The sequence below is a fragment of the Wolffia australiana genome, chromosome 2 (genome assembly GCF_029677425.1).
Source record: "Wolffia australiana isolate 7733 chromosome 2, ASM2967742v1".
Taxonomy (NCBI): Eukaryota; Viridiplantae; Streptophyta; class Magnoliopsida; order Alismatales; family Araceae; genus Wolffia; species Wolffia australiana.
The window spans coordinates 23606968-23632004 of NC_135836.1; the positions used below are offsets into that span (position 1 = coordinate 23606968).

Below are 25037 nucleotides of genomic sequence, written 5' to 3' on the forward strand. Positions count from 1 at the left end.
AGGCAGCCAAGGACACATGTATGAGCACTACATGCCACATGTGTGCAACCATGCAAGCTGTGCACACAAACCACAGGCGCTACACGCGCAGGCTGCGCAAGCTGCACATGCAGGCCATGGGTACTACGCACGTGGGGTGGGAGGAGGGAGATATCTGTCCAAGAGACTAAGGCAGAGCACCGATAATACTGAAACAACTATAGGGTACGAGGCACCCCTACGGGTAGGGTTGCGTTCCACAAGCATAGAGAGAGCTGTAGGGCGTGAGGTGGCCCTGCTGATAATGCTGCAGCATGAAGGTAAAGGCTTGGGGGCCGAATATGGTGCCGCCAATGCGTATCAAAGCAGTAGGGGTGTCAACACAAGTGCTCGTGGCATATGGAGCATTAAGGCTGGGACCGAGGAAAGAGGTGCGACTAATGGACGTTGGAATGTGTGGTACAACTGCCAGGCAAATGTGCTGAGAGCCAAGACCCACGGGCACGACCCAAGAACTCGGTCATGCAAGGGTGCATGCCTCAAAATGCAGAAGCGCCACTACCCAACGACGCGCAATGCGGTCTGTCTCATTACTTGGGTATCATTCCTGGTCTTCCCCCATGTAATGGGTGCAACCTGTGATGTAATCTTGTTTATTCTAATGGAATGTCTCTTTGATGTTAGGACCCAGCCCTACCCTCTCTCCTTAACCTCTAACCAATCTAAAGCTGTCCAAAGAGACTTATGCTGCACAAGTGAAGGCTGCTCAACGTTTCTGCCCAAGTGTTGAGGTCGACATGTGTTTGATCAGAGCTTTGTTCTTAGCTTAGGATTTGACCGCGTGACACATATCTGTAGGCCTTTTTGTAAAGGATCTAGAGTCCCATAGGCATATGAGAGGTTTCTGATTTTCTCACTTGCCTTGATGCATCGCTGGCGGCGAGAGGCTACTTAGATTGGAGGATTATCCTTGCGAGAGAAAAAGCCATATCTTCACACGACAGGTTTATGCTCTTCTATCTCACCTTCTTGCATTGATTGGGGGAAATAGTCAGAATCATTGGCATGCTAGTCTCATATGTATAAAATTCTTAATCTTCAAACATTAGATTTCTGATTACTCTTTTTAACTTGTTGTGTAAAATACTGGGTATAAAAACATTTGTATCATCTTTATATTAAATTTGACTATGATTTTGAGTACAACAATGAGCAATGGTTCAAATCTATAAATCTAAAAATGATATATTAAAAGAAGTATCAGATTGAATGGCAATATACTTAACACAAAAACCAGGAATGTAACTCCCTAATGCCAATAGTGGCAATATAAAGGCAGAATGGTTGCAATAGAAGTGGCTATTTATATAAGCTAAACCAGGGTATGTTAGGTAATTCCCTCCACATAGCCAGTGAATGAATTCAATAAAGTGTATGAAACGTTTAAGATAAACGACATCCATATGCTTGTGGATAAAGTGTACCCATGGCTTTGATTTATTGTTCGCCTATTGGGATCCATCGTGATATTTGTTATTGGTCTAACCAGAATCAGATATCTGGAAAAATTGGGATGGATCTGGATGCCAATACGAGGTATCTGGCTAAGTATCATCGTTGTACCAGATAGTGGATATAAGTTAGGAAATTTCCACCTTGTAGAAGATTGATAATATGATTAAAGTATCTTCAATGCATTTAACATGATTTTGGAAATCTACCTCATGAATATACCCAGTTATCAACCAAATTATTTGGATATTCAACAATTTTTATCCAGATATCATTTTTTACATATTACGGATATTTTTAAATAAGCTTTGTTTCAATCAAAGACTCTTTTCCCTAAGTCTATTCAGGTATAGAGTCCTTCAGTCATTGCATTACTTGTTAGCTGGAATATATTTAACATAGAATTGGAGTGAATGAGCCATAGCCTACCACTAGCTTAGCTGTCATTATTTTTATGTTCCCATTCTCTGCCTTCTCGTCCTATTTTAAGGTGAAATTAACCCCTAACTTTTTCACTACTTCTGAATATTTTATAGTCCATGTGTGCAAAATTTTACTGTAATTTAATGGGATGATTTTCAATGGGATGGAAAATTTCATGAAGCTAAATCATTGGACACACATGATTATGGGAGTTAAATCTGATTTTGGGCTGTCAAAGGAGAAATTACAATGCCTACCCCATTCATTTATTCCCAAATTTACCCTTAAAAAATGCAAACAAATTCCTTAGAAGAAGCCCTCAACCAAAGAGATAAAGAGGAGAAAATAGTAAAGAAAAAAATAGAAAATCAAGGAGAGTTAAATCAGTAATTATCCCTACAAATCATATATTTATACTTGCTTTTTTCCCCATTAAGGAGCAGATCTAGTGGTGGTTACCTGACATGACATGCTTCTTCGGATGAAAGTTGTTCCACTCGGTTCATGAGTCTATTAATGTAGTGAGAGGTGACTGATCCTAGTGGAATAAGATCCAAGTCAATGGATATGCATTTAAAGCTAAAGAGAAGGTTCTCAACACCTTACGAAGTAGATCTGATTGTTTCCTACTTATTTTTTAACCATTTATATCCATATCTATACACCCATTTTCTTCCACCTTTCTCTTTCTCAATGATATCCTAATTTTTCTCTCTTAAGTCCCCTAGCCATCTCTTTTTTCTCTCTAAATTTTCATCAAAAGTTTCCTTCATTTTCCTCTTAATATTCATCTCCATCCATTTCCCATTTTTTCTTCGACTTCTCTCTCTAGAATCGTCCTCTTTATTTATCTAACTTATAAATTCCATTTAGTTTTCTCTCTCTATTTTTTTTTAAATCAATCCTTTATTTATCTGTCCAGAATTAGGGTTCCACCATCGGAAGCCATTTTGAACGGGGCTGTGGGCTGTCTTGACAGGTGGAGCTCTTTGGTTGCTGTTCTGCCTAGGACCTTTCAGTCAGCCTGTTCCAGAAAGGAAATTGATTAAGTTTGAAATCCTCTATGGGGTCAACGATGCCCACAGCCCATGCACCATTGACTATCAGACAAGGCCCTAACACATGCACTGTTGTACCTGGTGTCATTGACGCCCCATGGCCAGGTAATTTGTATAATTGTTGCTTTAAAAAACAATAAAATTACCTTATGATTTATTGAACCACATTCTGTTCCATAATAAAATCTATAAAAAATCAATAAGCTCTACAAAAAAAAACAATGTTTCCCATATATTAATTAATTTCTTGAAAATATTTCAAAACTAAAATTCAGCTTTTATGTGGATCGACTTCTGACTTTAATGATAATTTATAAAAACTAATTAAGTGGAAAATCTCTATGAAAAATGTTGCCGAAGTCTAAATAAATGAAAACAATAGTGCCTCAGATTTGGACATATCATTGGTAACCGACAATGATACCAGATAGTGAATATCTGATTCTAGAGATATCGATGACAACATACCATAAAATACTAGAATTGAAGGAATCAGTTATGTTTTTATTTTATTTTCCACCAATACCAACTTTTCAGATGTATAAGGAGATGGTGTCGATGATGATCTTGAAATGTGAATCAAACATATGTTTTTTTAATTTATTTGTCAATTTAAGGTTGATTAATCATTATTATGTGGGAATCCTTAAATATAATGACTAAAATAATACATTATCATCATTAACATCAGAAAAAACAAATGGGTACCTTCTTTTAAGATGTCATTGGGCACTAATTCTACAGTTGTATGCATTTATTTTCTTTCGTTTGTGGCAGTAGAAATTGTTGTGTCATTTTTATCACAATAGAACTATGATCTCGTGTAAAGAGTTGGGTTATCATACCAGGTTAAAAAAATATGGTGGCCTGCTTTGCTCTGTAGCCTGTGGCCCATCCTTAGGATGTTGCATGAAAAGGGAGGCCGTCTCATAAGTCCCATCTTGTGATTGCCTCTTGAACATAACATGGACCTAGACTGCAAACGTTGATGAGCCATTCTCTATTATTGATCCAGGTTGACTTGATCAATTGACTGTTGACCTATTTACAGACTAGTTTATTCATTTTCGCCTTTGATAGCCCCTACATTTCCACTTTTCTAAAAATATATCACAATCAATGCATATTTTTGCAGTTAAAAAAATGAACTTCATAAAAGATTAGTAAAATTATAATAAATAATCAAAATCAGAAATCAGTTGATCTGAAAATACGGAACACTCGTGTTTCTACAGAATATGACACAAAAGTATATACTTATTATGCATGAGGCAATGCTTTAACGTATGAAAAAATTATAAGTTATTATAAAAATGTTGTAATATCTTAAATAGTGTTATATTTGTAATGTGCTATATTTGTTACTATAAGTTACATGTTGTTTTACCTGTGTCTTTAACTATATACATATGGGTTATTTAATATATGTTATATTAGTAACATGCACCCACTTAAACAGTTAAATATCAAACTTTTCATTCCCTCGACAATGATTAAAAGTTTGTAAATAATATTTTTAATAATTATAAATCTATCACGAGGCAATGGTTTAAATACAAATGCAACATATGCCAGGGACTATCGTTACCATTTTTTTAACATTCAAGATAAATGGTAATGTCACTAGTTATATCCTTTGCTGTTAATTTTTATATAATATATTCCTATCATGTACTCACTGTACTAAGTTGAATATTAAACCGTTGCTGCATGAAACAATTTTTATGAATGATCTTTTATGAATTAACATTTATGGTATTATAAATAATGTCAGGTCATTAGATCTATCCTACTGTGTTCTCTTTTACATGCTATATTCAAATTATTCATCACTCTACTTACTCAAAAAGTAACCTATTCATGTACAAGGCAATGATTTAAAATTTCAAAAAAGTAAGCTAACTTTTCAATTACCAACTTTTTATATTTAAATAAATAATATATTTCATAATTTTTCTATTATTTATGCAAAAACTCCTTTATTTAATAGAATTTTTAGCATTTTCTAGCTAAATTTATGAAAAAATATAAATTATGCATTTCTGTTTATGCTATAAAAATTTACAAAGCATCGAAATACCCATAATCTGGAATTCACGAATTTATGTCGGATACAAAATCTGAAACTCACAATATTATTTGAATATTTTATCAAAATTTACTTTGATTAGATACAAGCAATGATCACCATCAGATGACAAAAGCAGGTTTAACGATTAGGGTCGTGATTACCCCTGGCAATAAAGATGTAAACCTCCCAGATGACAGTGTCGGATTTGATCGATGAATTACGTTATCCTACTATTAGCGAGGCTTACGATAACAGTGAGCTAACCACGATTTTGTCCGGTCATCGTCATTTGGTGAGGCCAAAAGATGATATTTAGCGCGATCGTCCACAAACACGACTAAAGAGATTAGTAAAACATGTTCTGCTGTCAGTCAGGACACCTTATTCTTCAACTAAGAGCAAAAAACGGCGAGACCATGGCGTTCTAATGCCCGGGCGCCGGCGCTGGCGTGGAGGAAAGCGGAGAAGAGACAACAGCATCAACGTCGCAGTAGTCCCGGAGTACGTCGCCTTCTTCAGCGGTGAAACCAATTGAAGAGAGCATGTTCGGCCAGCACTGATGAGTAATGATGCGTATGGCGCGGCAGCAGTCACGGCCAATGTAGGATTCCCCGTTGAGGAAGAAGAGCACTACCTCGTTGGTGCATGACCGCAGCTCAAACAACGCTCCCCAGCAGTCCACCATGCCCCCGAAGTCTTCAGAATCCAGCTGAAAGCTGGTCGTCCTTAGCCTGGCCTCGAGCGAGGACCTTACTGTCATTGCCGGCTCCTTCCTCACAGCCGCTGCGGTGATAGTAATCAAGGCGAAGACGATGAACGCGAGGTTTGAAGCTGCCATTGCTGATCTTGCGACGTGTTTGGGCTGATGAGAGGATTGCTGCTTTCGTTGAATTTATAGACGGCGAAGGGAAGACGACAAGTTCTGAAACGATCGTGCTGAATTCGAGAGGTAAGGTGTTTAATGATTTTGATTCTCCCGGAAACGTATAACGGTCTCCGGAAGCCGAGGGGACGAGACTGCCGGTTAGATAAAATTATATTTTATCTGAAGTATTTAGTGTTTTAAGTTCTTCTTGTCTCCAACTTTGTTGCGGTTGCGTTCTCTTCTAATGATTTCGTTATCGGCGGAGGAGTTTGAGACAAATCGCCAGGTTTTACGGATGTGTTGCGTCTCTAGCTGAGGTTGAGGATCATCGTATAATATTACGGTTGCAGCCAATCAGTTGGAAGTGTTCTGCAAGTGTCACTCTCCGCGCGCTGACTGACTATGGCCTTAAGCTTGACACAGTGCACGAGTTGGAGTGGCAGCGTAAACTTGGTCCTTCAGTCAGTCGGGTGTTGAGGATCGAACATCTGGGCAAGATTATTTTAAACGGAGTCAGGAAATTCTGAAGAAAACCGATTGGCTCAAGAACAACAAGTGATGAGAAGGAGAGAGAAAAAGAAGAAGAAGAAGGCAGATTATGGAGTTAGAGATCGTTGTATTTCCATAAATTTTATGATAATATTGGCCCATATTTATATTACCTATAGTATCCATTGTAATTAGAGATATATCTACGTTATGATCCTAGCTGTTATAACTGAATACAACAGCTGTATCAAGATTCAAGCCAAGGGTTGATTTATTTCCTATTTATACATATTCCTAACCGTCTATATTTAACCCTCAATGGAATTGTGACGGCTAATCTCATAACGAGTATAGGGGTATGTGATCAGCTTTTACTAGCTACTCTTTATTAAAGATCCTATTGGCCCCTATATTTCCTGATTTGGCTTTACGGAGTTGCTGAATCGGCAAGAGGCTTCATGAATAATTTTAGACGCCACGTGTTATTAAATGTAGTGAAATTTATTATTAATGTTTTGTTCTAGCATGAAACAGTGGGTTTGGAATGTTTTTGCACCATACAATAGGAGATTTTTAAGTGCTCACATTGATTAAATTCAAATGAGACTTCTAAGGACCAATTGGCCAATGTCTTATATTCTGCCTCCATGCTTGGTCTTGCAACACTTGGTTGCTTTTTAGAGCTCCAGGAGGTAAGATTTTTATCAATATATAACAGGAGTGCTATCTCCTACCAATCTGCATCGCTAAATGCACTTAGAGATAAACATGGATTTTGGTGAATAAATAACCCGCACAAGATGTTTCTTTTGAGGTAGAGAAGCAGATGTTTGAGATCCTTTCAATCACTTTTTTTTGGTCAGTGCATTTCTTGGCATGCCTTGTTCACCACAAATTCTATGACTGGTTGAGTAAGAGTGAGGTATTTGACAGAAACAACAATTTGGTCTGTATAATGTATTGTCGATTAAAGAATAATTCCTAATAGATAAAATTTGAACGGGCACACGGAGTATGAGAATTCTAAAAATTAACATATCTGAGCGGTTTAACTAATTCACTTCCAAGGAAATAACATACAGATCTTAGATCTTTAATGGTGAACTCAGATACTAAATCAAACAAATTATTTTTATATAGAAGTACTTGGAGTTATTATTAAAATATCATCAACATATATTAGAATAAAAATGGGATCATTCTGAAGTTTAAAATATAAGGATGTGTCTGTTAGAGCAAACAAAACAAGGGGTCAGGAACCAAGCTCAAGGAGAATTTTAAGTCTATAGAGACATGCTATAATGGCATACATGATTCAGGAACTTTTTATTTTCAGTACAGGCAGTTTCTCCATGTAAATGATTTCTTGTAATTTGCAATGTGGAAACACATTTGATACATCTAACTGATGTATCTTATAAATGTTGCTAACAGCTAAACATATATTATCAACCGAATGGTAGTGTTTAATATCTGGACAAAAGCTTTCATTAAAGTCAAAACCTTCTTTCTGCTACTAACCTTTAGTTACAAACCTAGTTTTGGTTCTGTCAATTTTCCCTGTGCGTTTATATTTTAACGTATAAACCTGCTTGGTTATATTCCCAGTGCGTTTATATTCCCAGTGCGTTCATAGCATCAAACAACAAGAAAATTTGGATTTCTAGGAACCAAGGTCCATTTGTTGTTGAGAATTAAGGCTTTATGGTCTATTTTCATAGATTCCATCCAATGTTCTTCCAGGGAGTAGAGACCCTATTTAATCTCTCCTTTGAGCAGGATCGGATGAGTTGATTTGTCCTTCACAAGGTAGTAGAAAAATCATGAAAATTGACATACACATTTTACCCCTATTACACAGGATATATTTACCAAGTGATAAACTGGATTTATTTCTCACATGAGAAATAAATCCCTCATTCAACGAATATTCCATTCCAATAGAAAGAAGGTAAAATAAACTGTGGGCTATGTATATAAATGTTGACCCCTGACAGCCAGAATAAGAGAGAAAGGGAATAACTAAACCCCCCCTAAGGTGATATGGATTTAATCATGCCAACTTGACCACCATTTGCAGAAACTCGTCCCCTAGTGATAACATGCAACTGTGAGCGAAATTAGTGCTATTTTCATCATATTTTTTGGGCTTTTAATGTTTAAAAACATTAATTTTAGTGCATGTTATCATGATTTCTGGTCAAAAGAAGAATTTCCTTAAGTTTCAAGTTAAATAAGACTTTTTACAAATTACTAGGTCAATTTATACATTTAAAACATTGAATTTTTGAAGGAATTAAATGTTGAATTGATTTATTTATATAAAGAAACACAAAAGAAACAAATAAAACGAATTTTAGAAATTAATAAAATCATTTTTTAGGCATTAATACATATTTTTAGGATTTATTCCAGTTATTTTATAATTACAAAACATTTTTTTACTTAAACTGGCCCTTATTGGGCAAGTTTTGGCGCTCACGGGGGTGCTATATACCGCAGGGCATGCAAGACAAGCGCGGACCAATCAACGCTCAGATCGGTACTTTTGGTGCGCGACACACACATGCGCGGCGCCGTGCGTGTCACGCACCACATGCACCTGCTCGTTGACCAATCGCGCGCAGCTTAACTCACTGCGTGCGACGCAGAAAGTTAAGCGCATATATGGCACAGGGCGGGTCTTCCTCCATGCAAAGCGTGCGCACGCGGCACGGTACGCACGGAGGAAAACCCGTACATGGCACCAGGTTAGAAAATAAGGACGCATTGTACGCTCTGCGTATAATGCGCTTAAGAAACAAACTGTAACGGAATCGGAAGAGCTGTTTTTCCGATTCTGCGGCGATAAAGAGGAGAAAATTAAAAACTATTCGCCGTTCTTGATTTTCCAAGCTCAAGGAGTGATCGCCTAGCCTTCTCGAAGACTCAAGAAACAACCTGGGAGGATTTGGAGCTCAATTTGAAGACGAAATCGACGATTCGGCCGCCGTTTTTCCCGAGACTCAACCTTCAAATTTTGCAGAAAGTTGGAGTTGTTTGTTGCGCGAATTCCCTCAAACAGAGCCATAATCACCTCCTGGTACTCCTAGGCACAATTTGAATTCAATCTGCAGTTAATTTCGCGTTCAAATCTTCAAAAAACCATAGTTCAGTTCCGTTCGCCGTTTTTCCTTAATTTCTGATTTTAGTCGTTTTAATTCGTAGATTTTAGTTCGTTTTAGAATCATTTAGAGTTAATTGAGTATAAACTTCCTATTTTGAATCCTATCTGTCCCTTGAATCGCATAAAAATCGTGAATCGTATTCACAATCTAGTATTTCTTAAGTTAGCAAATCGTGAATCATATTCATGATTTGCTAATTTAGGACATTTTTACAATTTCAAACGAATTTGGATAAAATAAAAATATAAGAAAAATACTCTCAACAGTCTAAAATCCGTAAAAAAAATAAAAGAAAATCCAAAACATTAGAAAACATTACCTTAGGGTCTCTAGTGCATAGGAAAATTGGATCAACCCTTATAAAAATATTGGTGATAACGATTGGGATAAACTTTCTTCACTAAATAATTTCTGAGTGAATACAAAATAAAAAAAGGAAATATAAAAAAACCTATTCAAGCTTAATTAAATATTCAGGTAAAATAAACAAGTAAAGAACTCATCAAGAGAACTGTTGATTCAGATTTTTGCTACGCCATGGATACTTAAACAATTTAGTAGAAGATTAGTTTGTAATTCTTATCAAGGATAGCTAACTAATGATAAAATCTATTAAAAGTTAAAAATCATAACTATTAAAACTTAGAGAGCTAATCCCTAATTTGAGGAAAACTGAATTTCCTATCGCCTCTCTAGGGTTCGACCCCTTACTCAAGCATTAAGGGAGAAACAAATTTTAGTGATTAAGTTCGAAAAATCCCTAAATAACAACATATAAACACGTATTTTTGAGCTTATCACCTGGCAGTCCTTTGCTAAAGACATCTGATATTTGCCTTGAAGATCCCACGGAGGAAGGTTGTATGGTATTCACTTCAATTTTATCTTTAATGAAGTTAAAATCAATCTCAATGTGCTTTAACCTGTCCTGTTGAACATTATTCTGAGCAACACCAACTACACATTGATGATCAATGCTTTTAGAGTATATTCATAACTCTTCGAGGAGTCCTTCGATCCACAAGGCTTCACTTACACCAAGTGTTACAGCCCAAAATTATATTTCTTCAATTGAATGTGCCACGATGTTCTTCTTCTTAATCCTCCATATAATCACACTTCTTCCAATGAAGGAGAAGTAACCGAACATTAAATTTGGATCAATGGTTAATCCACCATAATCATCATTGGTATAGATTTCTGCTACAACACTTCCTTCCCTTGAGAATAAGATATTGTGGCCAATGATATTCTTAAGATAAGATAATGATGTAACACGACCAACGCCAGGATCGAACGGCTCGTGTTACACCATAGGGAGGACGGGGGCAGTCATGTCATACAGCGGATACGAATAATGCGGACGTAATGCAAGTGATAATGCATTGCTGAAATCATTGAGAAGTATAAATCCGTCATCGATGGACACCAACGACCACTAGGCTATGGTAAGCGTGACCTGAGAATGCCACAGGGATCCCAATGACCTGGACGAAGGGGTTGAGAACCGACGGTACGAGTATGGCTATTGCTGCTCGTGCGTGCACCGTTTGATATGCCAACCAAGGTCGTATCGATAAAAACCTATTCCAACTGACGCATCCCTATCTATCACTAACCTAGCCCGGTAATGGAGACATGCTCAGGAGGTACTGAAAGAATCACTGAACGTGTAAACGGGAAGAAGTGCGAGCGTATCAGATTCGTTATGGGCCTCACATCTATATCAGCGATAACACGGCTAGCGGTCAACTAGGTGTGTTGCCGGGCAATGTTGAGCGATGGCAACGGGCGCTAAGGAGCGCTGGAGGCGTGGCAACGAGTATGGCGGCAGCGGCAAGGTTGGCAACATGTGTCGGAAAGGCGCGGCAGCACGATGGCAAGGTGACCCATTGCTGCTGCGGTGCTGGCAAGGTGCAGTGACGCGGCATCGTCTGTGCTTGGTGATGACAAGGTGCGATGACGCGGCACCAGCAGTCCTTGGCTGCAGGTTGGCAACAAGGCTGGGCGGCGGTAGGGCTCGACGGCGTGGCATCAACAGGGCTCGGTGGCGTGATGACAGCAAGTCGCAATGGCAGTAGGGCGCTACGGCGTAGGGGCAGGCGGCCGGAAAGGCGGCTTGGGCGGCCGCAGAGGTGGATTGAGCGGCCTTAGGGGCAGTTAAGGCGTCTGTATAGGCGGTTCAGGCGACCGCTTCTACGGCGCAGGTGGCTGCGACTACAACGCAATGATCACTTGTGTGGCTCGGCAGCCGTGGCGATGGTGCGGAAGACCGCTGGAGAGGCAAGGGCTTCCGCAGGATGCGATGGGCGGTCGCGGGAGAAGCGATGGCCGCTGGAGGGTGCCGAAGGCCACGGGCCTTTGTGAGTGGCTGCAGGGGAAGCGGGGATTGGCGCCGGAGGCCGCGTTTGTGGGCATGGCACAGGCAAACAACGACAGCTAGAGCTTTGGCGAAGGCGGCAGCGGTCGCGATTTCCGGCGTGCAAAACTAGGGTTTCTTAGATCACAATGGCAGTGTAATTTTGGAAAAACTAAAAAAACTAAAAAACAACATCTAAATTCAAGCAAAAATCCTTCAAAAATCATATTTCTTTCAAAATTCTTCTTTCCCCGCTTCCAATGGGCGCCCCCCTCTAATAGGGGTAAATATGGGCCTTCCCCTTAAAAATAAAGGGGAGAAGGCCCACTTAAAGTGTTCTAGGGCCCCCTAATAGGAGAGAGAAACCCACTAACACGCCCACACATGGGCTCACACACTCGCAAACGTGTAGGTCCATACAATGGTCCAAACATGTGCGAAGAAATAGAAAACAGACACATACACAGCCGACATACAAGGCCTACTAAACATGAAAATATAAGGAAAGATAACATCAAACCTCAATGGCCCATTGACTAGGCCGGGTACTTTGAAGGCTGGGCCTCACGCGTGAGCCCTTGCTCAAGAAACTGGCGCAACCAGGTCTTCGAAGTTGGATGGTCCCCCATCAGATAACATAAGATATGTAGCATTCATATGAATTTATTTTGGATCATTTATAAACTGGATAAATTAATCTTTATAAAACCTTATCACACAATGTGAATAGTTCAAATATGTTAACCTCCTCACCAATCTCCAAAAGGACTCCTCATTGGCTCACATAATAATTGAAAATGCTTGTGGCAGGTTTAGCATCATTCTTTCTATTCTCATGTAATAAATCAACTATATACTTGTGTTGAAAGATAAATGTACCCATGTTTGAATCAGCCACTTCAATTTCAAGGGAGTACCATATGCTTCCCAAAGCTCTAATTAAAATGATGATCGATGACCAAGGTTTGAATTCTTACTACGTCATCACCAGTGATGATCATATAATCAATTTAAAAAATAAATATTATCAATTTTTGAGCAGAATTAAATTTCAAGAACAAGGTGTGATCACTATTGATTTTTTTAAAACCGAATGGCTTCATTACCAAACTAAATTTTCCAAAAAAGTCTTTGGGAGATTACTTCAGCTCATATAAAGATGTCTTTAACTTATATATACCATTTTATTTCTTAGAAAGCTGATAACCTAGGGCAGTAGCCATGTACATATCTTACTCCTACTCACCAAGAAAGACCACATTCTACAGATCATACTTAAAAATATATCCCAGCCAGTGTCGTCACTTATTTGCTCTTAAATAAGCTTATCTATTCGTAAACTTGTGCCTTTGAAACCTAGCTCTATGTAAACACCATATTAAGTCATTCCTGATGTGTTACTTGCTCTCTGCGCCAGACCCCTATAACTTGATTTCTCCCCTATTTTTCTATTTTCTTACTAGAATAAGTGTCGACTGATGTGGCCAAATTGGACGTGTAATTTTGATGCTGTTTTGAATTAATTTGCCCAAATCAAAAAAAAAATTTATGTATGTAAACTCAAACAAATTATATATAGTAAGAGTGAGGTCGTCTCCACAGGTACTGGCCTTTAAAGTGAATATAATGATATATTTAGGATTATAGATAATAAGTTGATGGGATGAGTGATTAGAGGAATTGACAATATAATAAGATAATATAAGAGATGAGAAGTAATAATAATGAAGATAGTGAAAGGGTACAAAATTAGAGATTAGTATATGGAAGAAAGTAATTAAAGGAAGAGAGGATTTAAGGTAATATGTAATAATTATACGCGGTCGTTCGGTTTGTTCTGTGCAAATGTGTGCAAATTGTGCATTCTGTTCGGTTATCTAAACAGAACAAAATTGAATTCGCACAGAATTTTGCATAGACCTGTGTGCAGTTCGGATTGTGTGAATAGTGTGAATTTTTTTTTAATTTTTTTAAAAACCACACTCAATTCTTCCCTCTCTCTCAGACTCTCAGTCTCTCGTCGGTCCGTCGCTAGTTGCTACCCTATTTGCGTCTCTCTCCGTCTCTCTACTCTATACTCTCTACTCTGAGCCTAGAGTATCTATGGTTTTCATCGCCAGAATTGCTGCTCCGGCGCCGGATTCAGATGAGGAGCATAGTGGAGGCAGAAAAAGGAAGCCGAATTTTTTCAGATTTCTAAGTTTTTGGTAAGTTTTTTTTTTATTCTTGATTTTAGTTTGTGTTAGAATATTGGTTGCTGTGAGATGTTTTTTTTTCTTGAATTCAGTTCATGACCAATTCGTCAATATCATAGCCATTCCTCCAACACATTGGTTCATTTAATCGTGACATTAAGCCTTACAATACCGTCATAACACCTAGCGCCTACTGTCGTGTTGAGTCAATACCGCAATTGTTTAGCCGGTGATGTTTGGATGAATCAGATATCTTCTAAGCAAATACTCGTAGGGTCGATTGTCAGAGATATGAGATGGGTGATGGACTTGATGGACTGACAAAAGTTTAATCTTTCATGATGCATTTGAAATATTTTTGGCTAAGAAATGGACCCAGAAATCAGTGAAATAATTTATTACTCACTCTCTTTGTCTCTCTGTTTATCGATCCCTCTTTCTCCCTGTTTCTCTCTGATTCTATCTGTCTATGTTTCTCTATCTCTCTCTCTTTCTTTGTCTCTCTGTGTCTATGTTGCTCTATCTCTCTCCCTTTCTCTCTTTGTCTCTCTATTTATCGATCCCTCTTTCTCCTTGTCTCTTTGCGAATCCTGTCACTGTCTCCGCTGCTCTATCTCTCTCTCTCTCTCTCTCTCTCTATCTATCTATCTATCTATCTATCTCTCTGTTGCCCAGTTTCTCTGTCTCGCTGTTGATCTCTCTTTATCTCTCTCTTCTATGTGTCTCTCTATTGCTCTATATATATCTCTCATTCTGTCTTTCTCTCTGTTGATCAATCTTTCTTTCTATCGGTTGATATTTCTCTCTCTCCCGCCTCTCTGTTTACCTCTCTTTTTTTACTCGTGCTCTCGCTCGCTTCTTTGTATCTCCATTGATCTATCTCTCTTTCTCTCTATTTATTTCTCTCACTCTTTGTCTCTCTGTTGATCTATCTCTCTTTCTCTATGTTGATTTCACTCTCTCTCTCTCTTTGTCTCTCTGTTGGTCTATCTTTCTTTCTCTCTGTTGATTTCCCTCTCTCTCTCTCTGTCTAATTATTGATCAATCTCTCATTTTCTCTGTTGATTTCCCTCTCTCTCTGTCTAATTGTTGATCAATCTCTAGTTTTCTTTGTTGATCTCTCTCTCTCGCTTTCTTTGTCCCTCTTTTGGTCTATCTTTCTTTCTCTCTGTCGATGTCTCTCTCTCTTTATCTCTCTGTTTATCTATTTCTCTTTCTCTCTGTTGATTTCCCTCTCTCTCTCTGTCTAATTGTTGATCAATCTCTCATTTTCTCTATTGATTTCCCTCTCTCTCTGTCTAATTGTTGATCAATCTCTCATTTTCTCTGTTGATTTCCCTCTCTCTCTGTCTAATTGTTGATCAATCTCTCATTTTCTCTGTTGATTTCCCTCTCTCTCTGTCTAATTGTTGATCAATCTCTCATTTTCTCTGTTGATCCCTCTCTCTCTCGCTTTCTTTGTCTCTCTGTTGATATATCTTTCTTTCTCTCTGTTGATTTCTCTCTCTTTGTCTCTCTGTTGATCTATCTCTCTTTCTGTCTATTGATTTCATTCTCTCTCTTTATCCCTCTATTGCTCTATTTCTCTGTCTCGTTGTTGATCTCTCTTTATCTCTATCTCTCTATTGCTCTATATATATCTCTCGTTCTCTCTTTCTCTTTGTTGATCAACCTCTATTGCTATTCAGAGCAAGGCACCGATGTCAAATGAGGGTATAGTCATTATTAAGGGATTGATGAGGCCTCTTGAGCAAATTAGAGTGGGAGTATCAAACTCCTCCATGCTTCTCGTTGGACATGTTATCTTCGCTAGGCAAAGGAATGCCTTATCTAATGTATGTTCCGCTATGCAGGCAAAGCTAAATAGATATGTGTCTGTACTAACACGAAATGAGGCTTTCACTATCATCTCTCTACTTGATCCATCTATGAAGCTTCGCTTGATTGATCCACATGCTAAGAATGAGGTTCTATCTACCATCTGCAATATCATGGAGTCACATTCAGTATCCAGAAACCTTGGGAACCGGCCCACAAAACCATCTGCTCTATCAATGGCGAATGATTTCATACAAATGGAGCTCAAAGAACTACTAGATCCATCTGAGCTACCACCAAGAGTTGATCTGATTGAAGAGCTCGACGTATACACGCCCCCCCCCCCCCCCAAGCATTCGGTACAGACGTGTTGTATTGGTGGAGGACGACGGATATCATATAATATGCATTTTTAGATTCAAAATCTCGTCCTTTCCTTCTTGAATATCTGATTGCTTTTATCCCCATAACAGGTCAGGTTTCTTACCCCGCATTAGCATTGGTGGTGAAGGAATTTCTAGGAGTTCAAGCGACGAGTGCCGCATGTGAGCGTCTATTCTTAGAAGGGCGTTGTATAATCAACTACTAACGATTGAGGCTCATGCCAGAGTGCGTAAGTCATGGTACAATAACAATGATTTGAGAGCGGAAGGGGACGATGATGATGATGATGATGAGGAGCCATTTGCCATTCATGTGAATGCACCCACCGGTTAGACTCTCAATATTTTATCTTTATGTAATGACATATGCTCTGTTATTGTTCCTTGACTGTTGTAGTGAACTATCTGTTTAGTTACACATTGAGAACTATGTTATTGCTCCTTGACTTGGTGAACAAAAATCATGATGATGGTGATGGTAAATTCTTTCATTTTTCATTGCGCAGATTAGTTGTCCAACGCATGATACCGGCGACGAAGATGGAAGAATACCTCATGCTAGATGTGGGACTCCTCTAGCATTCGTGTGGAAAACTAATCCTCCATCCAATGTCAAGAATACTCTATAATTAGTGTGTCTTGGATGATTGTTCACTCATCTTTCTCGCATATTTGGATCTATATTTTTGGATTTTAAATGAGTCGTGACCCTCATATCTCCTTTCAATTTTGACAAATGCTTTTTTGGTTAGCACAGCGTCGATGATGTCGGGAGCACCAATATCGCACAGAGACGCAATCCGGTAAGGGTAACATAAAAATTTTAGTTTATGAAATGAGAACCCTACTACCCTATCTAGTGCATGGTGGGCCTATATGTGGTGATGATAAACTGTCCAATTTTGCAGCTATTATGTTTCTTTTTTCTGAAAAATATGTTTTATTGATTTCAAATGGTGATGCGTGGACTTAAGCAATGATGACATGTGGCCTTGCACTCGTCAGGATTTGATGTCAACTGAGTTCTTGAACCATTTCATCAACGAACTCGACATGATCGATGAGCTCCATTAGTCCGAGCTCGGTAACTTACTCAACAACCTCTCTAGATGATAGACCTTCAAGAAGAGCTCGATGAGTATGCCAAGGGCTATAGGAGGTTTTTGGCTTCTAACCGAGGGGACTAACTAAAAAGGCCACCACCATTCCAGGGTCTCCAAAATAGGTAAACGCGTTTTAGGTTTTGATAACATTCTTCTCTTTCTGTTTTAGGTTTTATGTTTTGTTCATGGTCGTCATCATACTGACGGGAGACGATGTTAGATCCTGATTTCATTTTTATCATCCAGCAATGGCCAGCCTGTTTTCAGTTGCCCCTGTCTTCATTAGTGATGATCAAATGCTCGCCATCATGTTCTTGAAATCTCACTAGAGTTAATTCTTGTTTATGGTTATACCTTTGCATCGCATCTCACCTTTAAGCATTTATAGCAAGTTGATGTGAAAGACAGTTTCTCAGATATAGCACTGAAATCTGTGATCGTGGTTTAAATATTAATATTTTTCCTTCCTACTTTTGACGGTGTAAGTTAGTTCATCCCAACTCCATTTCATATATATTACAACCCATTAGATTTATTGCCCAGCAGAATGGTTCTCACTTCCTTATGATTAAGATTTAAAGATAAAAATTTTATTTTCACTTTGAATGTGCAAGAAAATGTATTATGAACATTCATGATTTCATCCTTTACATAAGAAATGATTCATCTTCCCATTGATGCTCTCACATGAGTCTCTGCAAACTTTAGATCTCATCTTGGTGTTATTTTGAAATTGAACGATGGCTTCAGATTTCTCTTTTGTGGGCTTGGCAGGATATCAAGGCTTTGATAATGAAGGCACCAAACTTCTTTTTGTCACCAAAATCCAATGTCAATACTTGTTGTCTCAGAAAAACTGATATTTTTCTTTCTCGTTCGTCCTTGTCTGACATAATACTTTTGCTACCAGTTTGCCATATTGGTTAATTTAGTGGTGGAAGAGTTCCTCTCATGTATGATTACGTAAATCCTTTTATAATACAAGATATCGGTCATTTTTAATGTGTAAGTTTTTTCATAGATTTGCTTTATAGATTCCACATTTCTCACGTGGTTTTGATGCGGATTCTTTTAATTGCAACTAGGGATAAGGCAGCAGACTCATCGCTCTCATATGTCAACACTTTTACAATCTCTTACTTAATGTTTACAACGTCAAACCCAAATAGTGTACAAACGTATCAACCCCTCATTAACCTAAAGCCTTGGCAAATCTATCAGCTACTTGATGATGGACCCAAAAATGTTGCATGTTAATCAATATGGCATTGTCATATTTTCAGATTGAATAATGATTGATCTCCCTTTGATTTATTCTTCCATGAAACACAGGATTCTCGTCCATGGAAATGGTTGACCTGTAATCACGCAAAGGATATAAATCTCCATCCTCATAAATGCCAATATCTTTCAAGATCTTATTGACCCATATCTGATGTTAACTTTCACTTGCTGCAGCCAAAAACTCGGTTTCTGAATAAAATAATACAACTGTCCCCTTCTCTCTTTTTGCTCCGTTAAACATATGTTGAGCCAATAATTAAAATATAAATTGTTGTAATTTTTCTTCATATCTTTCTACTGTCCATTCATCATCCACATAAAAATTCAACAAAGGAATAGGCAACCCACCATAGAATAACACACATTCTTTGGCTCCACAATTATGTTCGCGCCTACAAAGTGCTGCCTCGACACTGTACTCATCAGGATACCCAACATTTGATACTTGATAGCAGGATTCATAAATATAAAGTCATGAACATATGTGAACAATAACATTATCACATAGATATTACATGCCCATTAAAAACATGTTATTAGGATCATTTGAATTACCAATATTATTTATTCAATGTTAATGTTACTCAACATCCAATCTTACTAACAAAAAAATACTATAAACATTTTTACCAGAGAATTAATATTAATTATGAAAATTCAGTGCAATTCTGTCGCAGTTTGTGTAGATTTTATTAATTTTGAGAATTTTGTGCAATTTTTTACTCCATGTGCAAATTTTGTTCACTTTGTGCAAATTTTGTTCGGTTTGTGTGAATTGTTCTATTTGTGCGAATTGTTCTATTTGTGCAAATTTTTTTATTTGTGAGAATAGTTCTAATTGTGTGAATTGCTCTAACTGTGCAAATTTTTCTAATTGTGCAAATTTTGTGTGAATTGGGCAAATTGTTCGAACATCTGTTCTAATTTTGGCACAAAAAAGAACAGAACAACGAACAGACCCCTGTGCGAATTATTTGTTTGTTTTAAACGAACAGAACAGAACGACCATGTCTAGCAATAATTAATAGTAGTGGAAGGTGTTAGGGAGACTAGGGAATATTGAGAAAGAATATAATAAAATTTTTTTATTACTTTTAGGAGTAATATTTTCATACATATAAGAGGTAGTTATGAAGTAGGGTGTTGAAATGAATGTTTGGTATTATAATTGAGGCTGGTTTTATGATGGGTAGTACAAGAGCTATACTCTGAATTTTAATTAAGATGTAATATAAAAAAGGTGAATAGAGAGAATTTTTGGTTTTATCTATGGTAAGTAGAGCATAATGTAGTAGGATTTTGGTTTTAGTGAGATGTATGATAAGGAACAAAATAGAAAAGGAGATAATAACTAGGATAGATAGGGAGAAATATTATTTAATTATTGGTATATTAATGAGTTAGAGAGACAAGTAGAAGATAATAGGACTTAGTACGAGTTAAGGGTTAACATATATATGATTATAAGATTAATAGGTGGATTATAATAATAGAGATTGTTATAGATATATTATTTTATAAGTATTTTTTGTATTTTTATAAGGTCAAATAGTTAGGAAAATGTGAACAATTAGGGAAAGTCCCTCTATGCAAGGTATGTGCTCGATAAAATGCCTTAGAGAGCCTACAATAACAAATTTTGATCAACCTCAATCAAACTCATAACTGAATCAAAATCTTCAAAACGTGGAAGTTCCTAATCTGATTATCATCCAGATTGACTCATAAAGTTACCGAATACTCCCTAATTTGAAGAGTTGGGGCCACATGACACTGATCGCCGCCCCTTACCTTGGTGCACAACTTCCCCTTCTCTTCTCTTCCATGCTAGTGCAGATCTGGGCCTTCCTGCACCTTCTGAGGTGACATCCTAAAATCTCCGATGCTACTCCAAGGCACTGAGGAAAAGCTGAAGGGTCTCCACCGCTTCTCCAGTTCTGACGACAAGAGATACACAGTTAGGCATCCAAAATTATATTTTAAAGGGTTGGAAGAGAAGTTCTCTCGACATTTTACTTACTTGCCCTTGATCCAACACCTCTTCCAAGCCATTAGATCAGCATATGTTCCCCCCCCCCCCCTACAGTCTCCATTGATCTGACAAGGACAATGGTTGGAGGTGATGAAGGACGTATTTACCATCCCCGATTCTTCGATCTATGCAAAAACAGATCAATGAATGTGATCAAATCATAACCATAGATTTGTTTGCTATGGTGCCCCCTATTTTTTCACATCATTGGTCACATCATCGGCTCTGTCAGCACGTCGTGCTCTGATTCGCCATTCACATGGTTCTGCCATCCACATCATCAATTGTGACGAATTAGATATCTCAAAAGAAAAATAAAGAAGATGTAATGAAATGAGAAGGATCTTATCGTTAGATCTTCTTTAAGAAGATGAGATGCTTGAAGATTATATCTGCTCACTTAAAGTGCCATGATATGAAACGAGCTTCGGATCGGCTCAATTGAATGCTCGGTCATATTTTCTCTCTCATTTCCACAGGTTATGGCCCAATGGGCCGCGATCTATTTCATTGATTGCCAGCCAACCCTATGCAGTGAAGAAAGCAATGGGTTATTAGTTCTTCCATATTGATAAGCTTAAAAAGCAAAACATGTATTTAAATTTTGACTTAGGCTATTAGTTGAATAAATGAAATACTTCCCTTCTCGCACACATTTGCGGGCTGTGCTACCTCTTGTGGGCTCTCTACCAATGGCCCTATGTAGGCTCCTTTTGGGCTATCTTGTGGGCTCCTAGGGATCTATGTTGGGCTCAGGTGCCTAGGCGGTGGCACTCGCCAGCTTTGGTGGGCTTGAATGCTCTTGCACTCATGTGCTTGCGGCTGGCTTGAGTAGTGGCACTTGGCTTCCTCTAAAAACCCATTTTGTATTTTTATTTACCTTCATCACTGTAATAAAATAACGCACTAACGAGAATACTTGAACCTGTTAATATTATAATGTTGAAACACGATTTGAATGAAATTAGTTGGGCTTGTAAAATATATGAATAAAATGCGTTGTTTTCACATGATCAATTATTTCATGTATGAATGGTAAATTTGTAAAAAATGAAGCTAATATCAATGAAATGATGTGAAAAATGCTTTTAAGATATCTAAGTTTCCATGCCTCATATTATACTCATTACCGACCCATACTATATCGTTTTGCTATCCTAGACCCCTTTCTCCATAGTTATCACCAAAAGGTCTGAAAAAAAGGAAATCTTTAAGACCATCCAACATTGTGTGCGTATTTTACTTCTAACCATGGTAAAAGGCACGACTTTAAATGCAATCCAATCGTTTCCAACGTTGACAATGGGAGCCTCCAAATCGGAGGTGTGGATGGTGGGCAGAGCGGCATGCGCGGCTTTGTCATGGCCAACTTGCAGCAAAAACGTTAATGACAGTGGTGATAGTTGATAATCTCAATTTTAGGGTTAAAATTTGTCGTTGGTGATTGAGATTATTCAATAAAAATATATTTAACGTACTTAAAAATACTTTGTTAGTGATGAGTACGGATCGTCTCCACAGGGAACGATGATTAAGGATTTACTTTCTTATACTAGCGATGATGGATGAGAGGATCGACGAAAGCAAGATTTGAGGACGTGAGCTAGAGATATAGATAAAAGAAACGTAATTATAAGCTAATTTAACTTAAAGTAAAGAGTAAGTGATTGTGATGGATATGAGGATGAACGATGGGATAAATGAGGATAGTGGTTGGATATGGAATGGCACGATGACAAGGATGGAGAGATGAGAGAATGGGAACGTATGAAGTGATAAATGAAACAGTGATAATAAAAACTAGAACTATGATAACGATGATGTTGGGAGAGAAACAACGTAAGGCGAAAACACTTACCTTAGATTCTTACGTTCCGCCAGGATCACGGCGATTTGCGAGTGCCGGTAAGCTCCCCCTCTTCTCTTTTGTCTCTTCCCACACACCCAAGACACCAAGAACACTCTTGATGGATCTCAAAACTCACTCTCTTTCAATCAGCCCACAAAAGTGGGACGCAAGTTCAAGATGATTTTTACAATGATCCAGGCCTCTATTTATAGATGAGAGGGTATGGATAGAAAGAGGAGGGGAATATCAAAAGTTATGGCTGTTGGAAGTTAAGAAGTCAAAGCACTTGGTGTTTTGTAGCTTTTCATATTCCGTGGCTTTTCGTATTCTGTGGTTTTTCGTATTCCATGGCTTTTCGCATTCCATGCCACATGTACATGACAAAAAGACAAAAAACAAAGAAAAAAATATCTTTCTCGATGCTGATGTGGCGGCGCATCAGCACGCCACGTCACACTATGCCATAAAAAAAACGGAAATACTTAAAATTTCATATTAAATCAAATAGAAGCCCAAAAAATACGTATAAATATACATTTTGAATCAGAAAAATCATATCTTTCCAAATTTAATATCCAAAAATTCCAAAAAAATCATATTATTTCTCAAAAAATTACATTCTTTTAGAATATACTATTAGAAAAATCCTAAAAATATAGAAAATTCAGAAATTTGTTCTAAAGATAGATTTAATCATTTTAAGCTTGATAACATGCAAATATGAGTAATTTGATGCATAAAGATGCATAAATATAATAATATAAGGCACTAAAAATGCATGTTATCAATAGTGACAATGTCAGCGGCAGCGTCAGCGTCAGCGGTGACGACAGTGATGGCAGTGGCGCAAGCACGAGGAGAAGCCACACGATGGTCATGGCATGGGCGGCACGCAGGTGTGCGTGACAGCAATAAGGGAACAACTGGCATGGGCGGAGACCAAGATTGCAGTTGCAGCAACGATGGTGGTGGTGGCGATGACGATGGCGGTGGCAGCGACATCATTGGCGGTAGCGACAGAAGAAGATGGGGCATTCTATGACTGGTGGCATTGACGGCAGTGGTAGTGGTAATGACAACAGTGCCAGTAGACAGTGGGGATGGTGGCGTTGGCTGAATAGGGTTTCACAAGGGCTGCCAAATTCGTGACAGAAAAATTGTGAGTACTGATCAAAAATGAAAATAACAATAAAACTAAGGCAGAAGTGATTTTTGCCTTTTCTTTTGTAGCAAGTGAGGGAGGACACCCCCCCGGGCCCCCCCCCCCCCCCCACCACACACACACACACACACACATAGGGGTACTAATGGGCCTCTAGAAGGCCCACTCTTGGGGTCCACCTACCCAAGTCTAGACACAAAAATGTAGGCCCACAAAACAAGAAGACATGCCAAAAAAAATATGAACGCGGATAACGCCAACCTTTGGGGCTCGTGGACTAGGCCGAATACTAGAAGGCCAGGTCTTTCACCTTAGCCCTGGCTCCTCAAGCTGGTTGACATGGGATCTTCGATGCTAGATGGTCCCGGTTACCTGCACAGAAAAATGATGTACATATCTTCCTCAGTCAGCATTTGATCTTCATGTAACCACTCCGAACCAGACAAATAGGTAGCCTCCCACTCCATGTTGTGTTGTGCCTTGGCAATAAGTATATTATAGGTTAAAAAATGTTTTATGCACAAAATATCCTTCGCCTTGTAGTCTGATACAGCACCCTCAAAAATCAGATTCCACCTCCCATCTCAACAATCATTGGTCATGGAGGGAGAGTCCATGCAAGGACACAAAGTCACAAAAAAGCTTCTGGTAGAATGGCCCCAGTCGACTAGTTGTCCCACCCATAACAAACGTTTTTGACCATCTTCTAGACTTGACTCAAACGCTATGAAAACATAGATTCCCTTCCAACTAAAACCAGTCTAGCTAGCTTCCATAGTTTTCCTTTAGTAACTTGAATGTTATATCATCTCTAGAACTCATAATGTTTCCCTGCCACTTTGTCAAGAGAACCTGACTCATTGTTAGTAGATACATATAACTCCCAGAACCACAAAGTTATTATGTCTCCACAACACATCCAAAGAAATTAGAGCCAACTCTTTACCCCTCTTTAACCTTTTGCCTTTATAAGTGAACTTTGACATCAAACCTTCCCAGCACGTTTCAAATTCCACAAGAAAAATTAAACATCAAAAGATAAAGCTTGTAGAAAGCATTGACTGAAGCAGCACTAGACATCCCCCCCCCTTCCCCCACCCCCCCTCCCCCCCCCCACCCCTGTGTCAATACCCTGGCCACCCACACTTCTAGCCTCCTCTGCACCTTCTTGTTTACCAGCAACTAATCTACTTTTGAAAGGCCCCTTGTCAGCGGCAGGTCCAAATAGCATGGACATTACCCCAATCAGTATCTCTAAGGCCTTAGTGCATTAAAATTTCCATGATGA

At 38.4% G+C, this 25037-nt stretch overlaps 1 pseudogene; it reads right to left on the reverse strand.

The window, feature by feature from the left end:
• Nucleotides 1-5467: 5467 nt before the first annotated feature.
• Nucleotides 5468-5881, reverse strand: LOC144716426 (egg cell-secreted protein 1.2 pseudogene; annotated as a pseudogene).
• Between the last annotated feature and the right edge of the window lie 19156 nt (nucleotides 5882-25037).